Consider the following 12,924-nt stretch of genomic DNA (forward strand, 5'->3'; position numbering starts at 1 on the left):
CTCTCTCCCTGTATGTTTGGCCACGGGGGCTGCAGTGCCTCCTCCGGGCCGGCAGAGGGCGCGCTGCTGCGGCTGGCCAATGCAGGAGGTGCGGTTGTTTTTTTTGTTCCCGTAGCTGCGCTGCGCTGTCCACTTCAGCACCACAGCCGAGCGGAGCAGAGCGGAGCGGAGCAGCACCACAGCCCCTCTCCAGAGCCACGGATCAGCATCAGCACCAGTATCAGCGCCGACGGAGGGACAACAAAACAACCCGGAGGACACCGCCGCCCGCTGCGCCCGCACCGTCGACGCTCCGCGCCGCGGATAAAAGGTAGGAGATGCGCGGAGGGATCAAGTTGTCGGGCATCCCCGGAGAAAAAAAAAGAAAAACACGCTCCTCTCCCCTTCCTGGTTCCTGACGCTGCGAGTCCGTGTGCAGGCGGTGTTTACCCCCGCTCCTTGCCCCGCTGGCCGCACGAGCCTCCTCCCTGCGGGTAGTTTGTGGAGACAAAGCGGGGCACTTTGCTCCAGCCGGGCTGGAGGAGCTGGACAAGCCGCTCCTCGCTTTGCAGACGGCGCTGCTGTTTTGTTAGTGTTCGCTCGTTTCTTACACCGTGACCAGCTGCTGCTGCTTTAATTGGTGCCCCCCACCCCCCTTCTCCCTTCCTCCGGTCCTGGCTGCGGGACATTTAATACCTCCGTGTTTTTGTGTGAATTAAAGGGCGTGTTGTGTGTTTAAAGCAGCGTCTGCTCGGCTCATCCTCACAGCAGTAATCTCCACCTATCTTTGTCTAACGAAGAAGCAGCACTTCGCTTCACGGAGTCCTCTAATCGTGCCCAGTCCATAAAAGTCATGCACTGTTTACTGAGTGAGGTGAAATATTGTGTCACAGCAGAAAAGTGTCTTCTTTTTTTAAAAATTTTTTTTTAAATAATAAATCGTTCAAAAGCCAGGCTGCATTCAGGCTCCCACTGCGTTACTTTAGTAACGACTCCCAGATGCATCATTTGTGTGAGCAGCTCAGATCCACGTTGTGTTTCTCGTTGAGGGGGTTCACTTGGTTTTATGATCCTCCCCTCAGCCCTCAGGAGCCAACAAACTGTAAATGCTTCATAAATATTGCCTTAAGCATTCAAGCCTCTACTCTGGGAATTAAAGCGTCTTCTTTTTTTTCTTTTTTTTTTTGCAGAGATCGTGAAGATCAATCCATTAATATGTAGATCTGTTAAAAACTAGAAATAACTACAGCAAATTGGGCATTTATTATGATTCAAGTAAAACGCTGACTGAACATGTCGTGTCCATGCATTCTTCATTCATGAAAAGACTTTTAAATGTGAAAATTACAAATTTAATTGAATGAACGAATTAAAAATGACAATAAATGTGTAAATAAACTGCTTTAACTAAATACCGCTGGTTGGGAAATGGTGGCACGTGTCAGAGAGAATTGCCCTTTTCTCTCTGACATGTGTCACCATTTCCCAGAAGAAGATCACTGTTTATGTTCTCTCAATACTCACAAACATCCTCATGTTCTCTCCACATCCTGCAGCTCTCATTGTCACAGTTACACTCTGTTTCTACAACTGTTCCGGATAACGTTAAATCCATCTGAATGCCAAAGCAAAGCCAGAAACAAAATCCTTTTCTGTCCATTAAATAGATAGCTTTATAATATGCCATTAAGTCAAATTGCATCATTGCTTTGACCTTGAAATGTTGCACGGTGACTCAAAATATTGATGCTGGAGCAGAAATCATCAATCAGTTGAATACTTTTGTTGATCTGTTGAAAAAAATGTAAATTGTATGCACTCGCAGCTGATTCTGATACTTGATATTGTTTTAGATTTTGTATTTTTAGTGTGGTGTATCGTCTCGAATGCTGCATTATACGAATCATTTTTATTGAGCAAGCTGGTGCGAATGCGACGGCGATCATCGCTGCAATGTTGTTCAATTAAAGACTTCGATCTGTGCCCATCAATAATGCACGATGCAAGTGTTCTCGCCACTGTTCATAGTTTAATGTGTCCGCAGCTAATTTAAAAATGAACCTCCAAACTTCATTCGCTTTAGAAATCGTGCGCCGGAATCACTTGAAAGGACTTGCAGGCATTTGCAGACCTTCTTTGAGATTTATGATGAGACTTAAGATTGAAGCCCTCCGCAGTGATCGCTTTGCACCGAATAGTTTCACTGGACTTGAATCAGCGAGGACGGAGACTCGGGGAAAATCTGCTGTTGCTTCTCGATGAGGCTGAACCCACCGTTTGTTGTTGTGGCAACACTGCCCACCGCTGGGTGTAGTTACTGTGTGTGCAGGAGTTATGATTATAACATAAATGAGTCTGATGATCTCCTCTCAGTCGGCAGTTAGTGGTGCTTGGGATGCTTCATTTGTAATCTGAATTTTTCCTGGGCATGTATGCAGAGAATCTCAAGAGTTTAGGATCACATTTTATATTCATACGGTTGATTTCAATTGTTATTGATATTTTCTGTTGCGTTAAAAAACAGATGCATTAGTTTATATAAAATCAGCTTCATACTATTACTTTGACTTGCGTATATCGTGATAATGCGGCAGATTTATTACTTTTTAGATGGATTTAAATCATCACCGTAGCATTGTTTTTGATCCACTTCATTCACAGCTCCTCAATTTTGACAACTTGCTTCGTTTTTTCTTTGTTTGTTTGTTTTACAACTCAGATATATTTTTTATTTGATCTCAGCCTGATTGTTACCCGAAACCGGCTATTTGAAGACGTCCCTTTGAATTCTCTCAAAACACGACGCATGTTTTTCTGTGTTGTCTGACAACTTCTCGACGGAGCGATTGAATAATTCAGACAGTAATCATTAGCTTCAGCCCGGACTGATGACAGGAACACATCATGCAGCTGCGACCGGCTCTTCACGGAGCGGCTGCTTGGCTCGGTGAACCGGCGCTCAGAAAGGGAAAAGTCAGACGCATGTTAGGGAGCGGTCGTCCATTTTGCTCCGGGACGTGGACGTGACAGGCCAGGTGAGGTAAGAGGCTGATGGAGGGATTAGCTTGTATTAGAGGAGTGAGTGTCTTCCCCTGCCGTCTGTCTCCTGCCTGCTCCACATTCTCCCCATCCCTCTGCTCCTCCTCCTCCTCCTCCTCCTCCTCCTGTCCTACTTCCTCCTTCCTCATCTCTCCTGAAGGGCGAGGGTGGTGGTGCTGGTGGTGGTGACGGTGGCATTTAACTCTGTGTGCCGGTTTATATCAGGCCAAATTGCTTCTTGGCATTTCCAGAGTGTCAAGGCACAACATCGTCTGGCAGTGTGGTGTTTTTTTGGTTGTTTTTTTTTAAACAAGACAAACACACTAAACGGTGTGACGTTGGAGCGCAGCCGGGTTGTTTGTGGTCATTCAAAGATGGCCCTTCCAAATAGATTTGGATTGGACTAAAAACATGAAAATCAGCCCGGAAACATGTCTTTGTGATTGAGCCTGAAACTGTGCTGCAGCTGGCCGCCGCAGGTGGAAACGCTTTATGTTTTATTTAAGAGGCCCGTCACTCCGTGTTCCTGTGTCAAATCAAAAGCCTGCTTATTTTGGAGCTGAAGACTTCGGTTGCACCGCGGTGTCATTCAGGCAGGGTGCAAGTCAAGTGTCTTTTTTTTTTTTGTCCTTTCCTTTTTTTTTTTTTTTTTTTATTCTGTGCACTTTCCAAGCAAAGTTCCCTGCAGGTGATGATGGGATGAGGAGAAGTTTGAGCGGCAACTCTCCTCCACATTCAGTCCAAACAGATTTGCAGTCCGTGTATGGAAGTGCTGAAATATTTCCGGTAAAATGAAATGGAACGAGCAGTATGATCCATTCATATTCCCTGCATCGCCTCCAAAAGCTTTGTTGGCAATTTGCATTTTTCTGTTTCTCTCGTGTGTTTATGCATTAGTAGAGTTGCGACATTCCCACTTACGGCTTGGAAGCATTGAGTCAACCATTGAAGACACAAAACTTTGTCGTGACAGATATTAATATTACCGAATTGACCAATATTAAAAACAAAAAAACGACATATTTTATCCCAAAAAAAGTGTCTATTTTCACTTTAAATTAACGATATATAATATTTCAGTTTTATTTAAATCAATATCACCATAGCAAATAGTCAATCAGATGACCAATAAGAAAACCATCTTGAGGAAATTTCAAAGATATTTTTGATATTTCATCTTGCAGTACAAGTTTACACCACAAGATGGTGTATTGAGTGACTCAGAGCCTCCGTGATACACAAGTAGACATGACTTGTGCCCCGTTTACAAAAAAGTTTGGTGTTTGAAAGGCAACGTTTTGAAAACGATGTCTGTTTAAATGGCGTAAATGCTGAAAATGATGGAGTTAGCATGTCAGGCTCCGAGATGGCGCTGTTGGTTGTTTTTTCAATGAAACCACTCACATTCAAAATGGGTTACTTGTGTGTAGACTTCTAAAGGGAAAACATTTATTGAATTCAATTTTGGAACAAGGTTTTCTTATTCATACAGAAATATTCTGAAATATGCTCCCTGGACCTTCTTCAAATTCCCCACGTCACAGGCGTAAATTAGCAGTTTTGCTATAGTCTGGCACGTTTACAATTTGTGTACAATTTGTATTTGTCTGTGATTGTTCAAGTGAATGAATGAATAAATAAATAAATAGATAAATAAATGAATGAATAAATAAATGAATGAATGAATAAATAAATAAACTTTTCAAGATGTTTTTTTCCCACTTGGAGGTTGAAACATCCCAGCTACAAATAATCTCTTAAAGATGTGCAAACAAAGCATATAAGCAGGCCCCAGTAGGAGCTTCACTGCCAGCCATCACTCCTCGTTAGGGTAAGTAAGACACTGCACGTGCACCAGACTAGTGCATCGTGACCGGCGCCATAAATCCAGTGGAGGACATAAAGAAATCTGCATTTAATTTTGAGACCGCTTAATTCTATTCTTGCTGTGTTTTCCTTCTTTAGTGCCCTTCCTGTGAGGGGAGAAAATCCACAGTCCCCATCCAGTGTGAGAATGAATTTCACAAGTTAATGCGAGGCATCAGCAGTCTCACTTAGTGGATGTTTTCCAAAGTGTGGTCGCTCTTTGTGTTTCCCCAGACGGCGTTTCATCGGAAGGCTGCAGTGGAGGGATAATAACCCACTTGATTTATTTAACTGGAGCCTCAGATCAGCTTCAGATAAACTTTTTTGTTGTTGTTTTTCTACACTGAACAAAAGCTGTGAATTAGTCACTGGTGTCCCCCGTTGCTTACTTAGGAAGCGTGGCGTAGTGGAGCCTGGAGGGGAAGGTATATTTTTAATTTCTGCAGCCGCTTTTCTTATTTTAGTTTCTACCTAAATTGGCCCGTCTCAGGATAAATGGCTTGTGTATTTAGAGTCAGTAGTGTTTCTCATGGGCCCCTAACTTGTGTTGTGGGGATCATGTTGAAGAAGTGCAGTCCTCAAACCAGCACTGACCCTCACATTTGGGGATATTTGCCTCCGTCAGTGGGCCGAGCGAGCCGGTGTCCCAGCATGTTTTGTCCCTGCTCCCACACAGCCCATCCAAACCAATGGCTCACTATCAGGCGACTGCAGTCGGCTCACACATACCTGATCCACACGAAGCTCATCAGAGTGAACCGTGTGAGACATGCAGACCAACGGCAGTTCTGAGGAAACACTAATGCAAATCGTACATATTGTACAGTCCATGAAAAACAATTAAATAGAAAATCCCACCTTGGATGCAGTTTCTTTTGTCCTGGAACAGCTGGTTTGCAACAGATGGTGTCGAGCCACCAGTAGAAGATTATTTGTCCAGGGGGCATTTTGCAAATATTACACTCCTGCACAGACCAGCTGCATTAATTTGAGATGTATTCACAATAAGGCAGCTGGATAGTTGCTTATTATTTCACATTCTCCTTCTCTTCTTGAACCACATTGTGTTTTGTCTGACACCAAGAAGAAATGTTTGCACCATTTTTTTACAGGACGAGTGCCAGTGCAAGTACGAACCTTTAACTACTTGCCGATACAGAGTGCTGATATGAGTACTTATTGAATACCATAAAGTATTTGTAGTCCATACACAAATGATACACGAAGGCTACATGCACCTCCAACAGCTTTGAAGGCTCCAGTATACGACTGCGTCTGCGGTACGCAGCGGACACACACACACACACACACACACACACACACACACACACACACACACACACACACACACACACACACACACACACACACACACACACACACACACACACACACACACACACACACACACACACACACTGCAGCTTGCTGTAAATGAGTGTATTGGTCATACTCTAATCATGTTTAGTATGTCGCTTCGCTAGTGTGTGAGCCTTATACGAGCACTCCCTGCAGTATCAGAGCCGATACTGGTATTGGTATCGGTGCATCTTTGCATCCCTAATTATTCAGTTGGGATCCATCTACCTGTGTGGAAATGTCACGTTTCTATTTGTGTAAAGCTTCAGTAGATCAGGACACCTGAGGACTGAATCTTTCATCAAGCAGAAGCATGTAGATCTCGTGATCAAAGTGTTTTACATCCAGGCAACAAAACGCAGTGGTTTCAGTACATTATGAGGCATCCTGAACTAGTAGAGTGTACAGATCAATACACTGTACACTCTACACTGGCTGCGGTCCTCCACCGGCTGTCAGGAGCTGTGTGTGTGTGTGTGTGTGTGTGTGTGTGTGTGTGTGTGTGTGTGTGTGTGTGTGTGTGTGTGTGTGTGTGTGTGTGTGTGTGTGTGTGTGTGTGTGTGTGTGTGTGTGTGTGTGGGTGTGTGTGTGGTGTGTGTGTGTGTGTGTGTGTGTGTGTGTGTGTGTGTGTGTGTGTGTCGCCCACTCGTAGCCATAAAGCAGCACCTTCCTCGCTTCCGTTAAGGTTACTTGAGATAAACAATCCCCGGAAGCGAACTCCTCGCTCACCTGCGAGCTTCACAGCGGGGCACCGTGTCACAGTGCTCAGGCATCCATTTTTAATCCTCCTCTGTTTGTGTGCGCAAACTCTCTCTCTCTCTCTCTCGCTCTCTCCTGGACAATTATTCTTGGAGGAGTTTGCTTTTGATGTTCGATCTCACTCCCGGCGGTGCTGCCGAGGAGCACGTGCACTGTCACGTGCAGTCTGTCGCCGGCTCTCCTCCGGTGACTGTCGGGTACCTCACACTGCATCCACAGCACAGATTCAAAGCAGGGCTCGTGTGAACTGCACAGCATCAGATCAGATCAGATCAGAAGTAGCCCAAAGTGCATCTTGCTCCTCTCACGAATACCAACTTTGTAAAGGCGATGGAGTTTGTCCCGCAGTTGTTAGGGGTCTTGAAATGTGCGCGACGGTTACGTCACTTCGGCTTCGAGGTCAGGCTCCCATCATGAAGAGCGTTTAGCAAGTTGGAAGATCAAGAGGAGGCCTGCCTCGTCTCCTGATCAAAGGACACTGAGCCCCAGATTCATCCTCATCAAGAAGCAGAAAACATTAGATCAAATTTACATCAAGGACTCCAATCTGAATAATTCAACCCGACATTTTCTCTTTTCTCAATAAAGATCGGGGGCTATTTCAACTGAACTTTGTCCTCGACCCACTGATAACTTAGATCATGTTTTATTCACCGCGTCCCTCTGATGCATTATTGCTAAATTGAATATTGGTCTCTTTATCTTTTAAAAATTTGTGTTTTCCTTGGCACCAGACAGATGTGCTTTCTATCCAAAGCTGAGATTGTTTGTTTGTTTGTTTGTTTGTTTGTTTGTTTGTTTGTTTGAGAGAGAGAGAGAGAGAGAGAGAGAGAGAAGAGAGAGAGAGAGAGAGAGAGATGAGAGGAGAGAGAGAGAGAGAGAGAGAGAGAGAGAGAGAGAGAGAGAGAGGAGAGAGAGAGAGAGAGAGAGAGAGAGAGAGAGAGAGAGAGAGGAGAGAGAGAGAGAGAGAGAGAGAGAGAGAGAGAGGAGAGAGAGAGAGAGAGAGAGAGAGAGAGAGAGAGAGAGAGAGGTGTGTTAAACCAGGCACATAGAACTGCATTATTGAAGTCAATACAGTCACGGAGAACGGCCTTGCTCTTTTGGAGTCGAGTCCGTTTGAAGCTGTCACACAGTTACTGCTCAAAGGCCACTGTTGGACTGCTTGTTAGCCATCTTTGTGTGTGTGTGTGTGGTACCGTCCCCTCGGGATTCCCTGCCTCTCTCCCACAGACTTCAGAGCTGCTTTGAAGTTACTCCTCGGAGAAGAGGTGAAGGGGAGGGAAGAAGAGAGAGAGAGGAAGAGGAGGGGTGAGACAAAGATGGTGAGGGGAGGAAGAGCAGTTAGAAAGCTTCAGTTTTGTTCCTGCGATCAGTCCTCACCGACTCGTCACTGACTGGTTTGATGATGATGTCATCAGAGTATGACGAGCAGTGTGTGTGTGTGTGTGTGTGTGTGTGTGTGTGTGTGTGTGTGTGTGTGTGTGTGTGTGTGTGTGTGTGTGTGTGTGTGTGTGTGTGTGTGTGTGTGTGTGTGTGTGTGTGTGTGTGTGTGTGTGTGTGTGTGTGTGTGTGTGTGTGTGTGTGTGTGTGTGTGTGTGTGTGTGAGGGTGGTCATGAAGCCGCCGTTGATCAGCCCATGAATAATAGAGGGGATCAGTGTCTGCTTCCATCAGGTGATCCCGGTGTACTTTGCAGCAGCAGCGCTCCGTGGGCCCTTTGTGTGTGTGTGTGTGTGTGTGTGTGTGTGTGTTTATGTGTGAGAGGGTGAGTGGGTGTGAGGGTGAGAAGAATGGAGGGAGCAGCTGCTGCGCCCAGCACACCCTCCACACTAAACCATCTGCTGCCGCTGACTCCAGAGAAACACACACACACACACACACACACACACACACACACACACACACACACACACACACACACACACACATCCTCCCCTATTGTGTCTTCAGTCAACACAAACCAAGCATAAAAGAATGATCCATCCATCTCATCTATAAATTGATAATCACTCTTTTGTCTTTTCACTATTGCAGCTGACGGTTTAATATCCACTGCCTATTGTTTTCAACCATTACTCGTGTCTGATTATTCTGAGATTGATTAAACATCCTTATTTCTATTTAACATTCTATTAAACCGCTTCTGTCATTATTGTAAGTCACCACTTAATTATTTTTAGCCGGCCATTCTGATTGCATATTGAGTGTTTTAATTCATGATCGCAAAACAATTCTGTGTTAAGTTTTTTCGCACCGTGAGTTGAGTTACGGTTGCATTACTTATAGCAGATTCCTTTCTATTTTATAAGCTATTAACATGTTTGCCATTATTTAGCGCGTAGTTCTACCTAATATGCTTGTGAATCATTCATTATTCACGGCTAATGTCACATTTTCGCGGCAATGTTTCAGGTGAAAATGCTTTGTTTTCGTTACGGAAAAGTATTAAGTTTACACGGAAACGTTTTGAAAATCATGTCTGTTTACACAGAAATGGCATCTTGAAATAGCTTTTGTTAGGTATCCATTTTAGCATATAGTTTTCAGAAACTACATCATAGCCCAGCGCTAGCTGACCATTTTAGCTAATATTTCGAGCAGATGATTTGTTTTCCTCTTTAATTACCGTAATTTCCAGACTATACGCTCCTACTTTTTTCACATGCTTTGAAACCTGCGCCTTATAAAATGACGGGACTAATTTATAGATTTTTCCAGCTTAACAGGCTTCATGCTGCCAGATTCTACTTCCGCATGTAGATACATGTTGTTTTGAGCCTCTGCTTCTCCAAAACTTGCCCTAATAGTGATATTTCTGCTCTTCGTGACCTCGTCTTGTGCTGCTTTCCGTGGTTCGGGAACTCCAGCAGCTTCAGGTGCGTCACGGAAAGCCGCCCTGCTGGACTCCGTGGCCGAAAAATCTTCCTCTTCAGAATCACAATCAGCAAAACCAATTAAATACTTTATCAACAGAGATAAAACCCTGTGATTGTGTATTTCTCTCTTTCTCTCTCTCGCTCTCTGCAGGCTTCTGCTCAGCAGGCGGACTACACACACACACACACACACACACACACACACACACACACACACACACACACACACACGAGGAATTGCACGTACTATGAAAGACAGATTTGCAAGAATTGATGAAAATAAGAGCAATCCCCGTATTCCCGCAGTGAAATTCCTGCCCTGACTCTACATGGACACCTGCGACTTATAGTCAAGTGCCGCCTATATATGTACTTTTATTTAAAAATTTTGCAGGTGCCGCTTATATCCAGATGTGCTCAATAGTCCAGAAAATACGGTAATTATTTTAAGTATTCTCAGCTAACCAATTTGATATTTATCTCTAGCTAACCTTTTTAAAGTTTATATTTAGCAGACTGTCTAAATCTCTCTTTTTAAAAAAAAAATATATATATATATATATACAGTATACTATCTTTAACTATTTTAGCCATTATCTTTGGAAACAGTGTTTGAACATAATTTTCACCTCGGAGTTTAGGCAGTTTATTTAATAGCCAATACTTTCTGTATATTCTTTTCGGGGACCTTTTTAACAGCTACATCGAGGGTTGGGAGCAAAGCTTGTAAGAGATGAACACATAGCGAATAACCGGCGGGTCAAGTGCTCAGTGAAGGAGGCTCTCAGCTGCATGTTGAGCGGGAGGAAGCAATAAGCGTTACCTTGAAGATGAGAAAATGAAACCTTCCAGTAAATGAGATGGCTGACTGCACACGAGGGACGGCTTGTTTTAGACTGATAAATAAATGAGCACATGTTGTGCGCCGGCTCGTTCTACACCACCAGGTTTCGCTCAAAATGAGGCCTGTGTACAAGGAAAAGATGAATTTGTAGACATTTCTATATAAATATGTATAAAGAGGGCCAGGAGATCAGCCGTGCGGATATTTGCATCCCTGTGGTAGAAAAATAAATATTTGTTAATCAAGTGTGTAAAAGGATAGAAGTTAATGGGTAAATTGTGCCTTAATTAGGATGTTGGGGTTTTACAAAAGATAGAGAATTTAAATGACCACCCCGAAGCTTAACTCGAAACCCTCGAGACTCGTATATTAAACGGGCTATTGATGATGATCCGTTACTGCTCGCAGGCCGGCCGTGACTGCAAGGGATTCTCTTCGCCTGCGAGAATTCCTCGCAGGGCGCACGAGATCCGAGCCGCGCGATGGATGGCGCAGATGAAGCGCAGGAGCGGGTGGGAGAAAGGAACCCTTCCTGCGCTGTCATAATCCTGAGTGGGTTGAGGCTGTGTCGAGGATCGGGCCAAGATAAGACGATGACTCAGGGAACAGCGATCACTTGAGGAAATGAAGACAGCGGCTCAATAAAGGCGTGTTTGCCGAATTACTAACCTCTGCATCTGATATTAAAAATAGTACTTGCAAGGGTGATGGAACCTCAGTTGCAGTCGGGGTGGTTTATGTAAATCCCGTCGCGTCTGTAACGTTTCCCTGGATCACATACAGCGTTTTAATTGCCCGGGAGAGTTGGCATTGTCAGTGTGTGTGTGTGATGAGTGACAAAATGTCATCAGCGCTTAGCGGCGCTGCGTGGCACCGTTCCCTCTATTCACCCCAGAGAGACGAGGGGGGGGAAAAAGGCCAAGAACAGCGAGGCAGAAACACAGGAAAAGGTGACGCTGCGAGCAAAAACTGTGCTGAAAAGATGAATGCAGACTCTGACCTTTTCCATCTTTTCTTCACCGAGCACGCTGGGAATTCGTATCGTCCCAGCCTCCCGCTATTTAGGGCCCGGTCAGACCTAAAATAACAGTTTGTTCTCTTTATCCTCAGCTCAGAGCGGGCTTATGGAGCAGGGATGTGTAGTGGATTGACCTCGGAGCAAAATCTATACCTGCGCTTTGGCGTCCGGTTAGGACGTCCGAACAGTGCGTGTTCAACTCACGGGGTCCTACAGCTGTCTTGGGGGAGGGGCCGATCATTCTCTCGCGTCAGCCTCTGTGATTATATAAAACGGTGCGACGTCTGATGTGCATCTCTCCCGGGCTTCTCCTGTGATTGAAGGATCACGCACAGTCTGACCTTCGAGCGAACGGCCCTTGTAAATAATAAATACTGTGTTTAAGCAAAGTATGAGTGTATTAACTCATAGCTTCTCATCCAGCAGCTTGAGTTTTACTTTATCCTCTGATTGCGCTCATTACTCGGATTATTTGCCACTTAACACCACCTGCTTATTTGCACGGGCAGGGTTTGGGAATAATCGCTCCGTTCAGGCACATGTAAACACAAGTGGTTTGATCCATTGTCGTGGCAGCCAAGTGGGATTTACAGTGCAATCTCTTTAATGATCAACTCCTTTACACTGATTTATACAAAGGTATGAATAGACGAGAAACACACTTGAAGACAAGAATTGACGTAAAGTCAGCCCAAACAATTACAAAGTCATTGGCAGCTTTATTTTTATCTCTGAAAATGGCACCAGATACAAATTAGGAAACGGCATTTGATCGATCAAAGTTAATCACCCTGAAGATATTGTAGAAGGTCCCACCTTCAGGTAATATTAATAATAAATTATGTATTTGACTGCTGGAAATCGATGTGCTGTAAAGTTGGCACTGTGACATCAATGCGGGAATAAAAGCGTTCTGGCAGAGTGCCGTGCCACGGGTTCGATGTGAACACTGCATGACAAAAACAGTCACTACAAGATCAACATGAAGGAGGTGGCCTCGGCATGGCTTCAGTCAAACCTCAGATTAAAGGCCTCATTGATGGTTGGACAGTCACTGTCTTGTCATGCAAGTCATGAATACATGACACACTCCATTTCACAATGGTCAGTAGTCATGGAAACATGATGCTCCCGATGACAGTCCCCAAGTCTTCATGTTAGGTTGTCATGGTAACATGATGGTCC

The 12,924-nt window shown here is 44.5% G+C and overlaps 1 protein-coding gene across 1 annotated transcript in view; it reads left to right on the forward strand.

The window, feature by feature from the left end:
* The first annotated feature begins 127 nt into the window (after positions 1–127).
* srrm3 (serine/arginine repetitive matrix 3) overlaps positions 128–12,924 on the forward strand; it is a 93,539-nt gene continuing 80,742 nt past the window's right edge. Inside the window, exon 1 of the mRNA XM_080483963.1 lies at positions 128–310. The gene's annotated coding sequence lies outside the window, so the exon portion shown is untranslated. The remainder of the gene's footprint in view (positions 311–12,924) is intronic.

The sequence above is a fragment of the Lipophrys pholis genome (genome assembly GCF_963383615.2).
Source record: "Lipophrys pholis genome assembly, chromosome: 16".
In the NCBI taxonomy this organism is placed as follows: Eukaryota; Metazoa; Chordata; class Actinopteri; order Blenniiformes; family Blenniidae; genus Lipophrys; species Lipophrys pholis.